Source organism: Nanorana parkeri, unplaced genomic scaffold, assembly GCF_000935625.1.
Source record: "Nanorana parkeri isolate BGI_ZX_2015 unplaced genomic scaffold, ASM93562v1 scaffold2227, whole genome shotgun sequence".
Classification (NCBI taxonomy): domain Eukaryota; kingdom Metazoa; phylum Chordata; class Amphibia; order Anura; family Dicroglossidae; genus Nanorana; species Nanorana parkeri.
In genome coordinates, this window is record NW_017308495.1 from 190477 (window position 1) to 190923 (window position 447).

Here is a 447-nt window from a genome sequence, read left to right on the forward strand (position 1 = left end):
ATAAAATGGCTCAATGCTGGATTATTCCACAGAGGGGCGTGTGGTGACATGTTTGTAGTGCCGGGGTAGAGGGACCTACATACATCAGTCCAGGCGCTAAGTGTCGTTTTCATAGGGGCCGTCAGGGGGTAGGGCGCCCCCGCCCCCCTATAGACCAATCCCGAGAGGGCGGCGTAGGACCCCATCAACGCCGCCTCCGTTACCACCGCAGCATCCCCCTCATCCGCAGTCAGCCAACGATGAGCTACCACCATCTGCCCCGCCTGGTAATACTTTTTAAGGTTAGGCAGAGCTAGGCCCCCCTGGGTCCATGGCTCCTGGAGAAGGCTAAGCCTCACCCGTGGAGTCCTGGAGTTCCATACAAAGGTGGAGAAGAGAACATGCATCTGCCTAAAAAAAGCATTAAGGATACCTGTAGGGGTATTGCGCAAGAAATACAGCAAAACA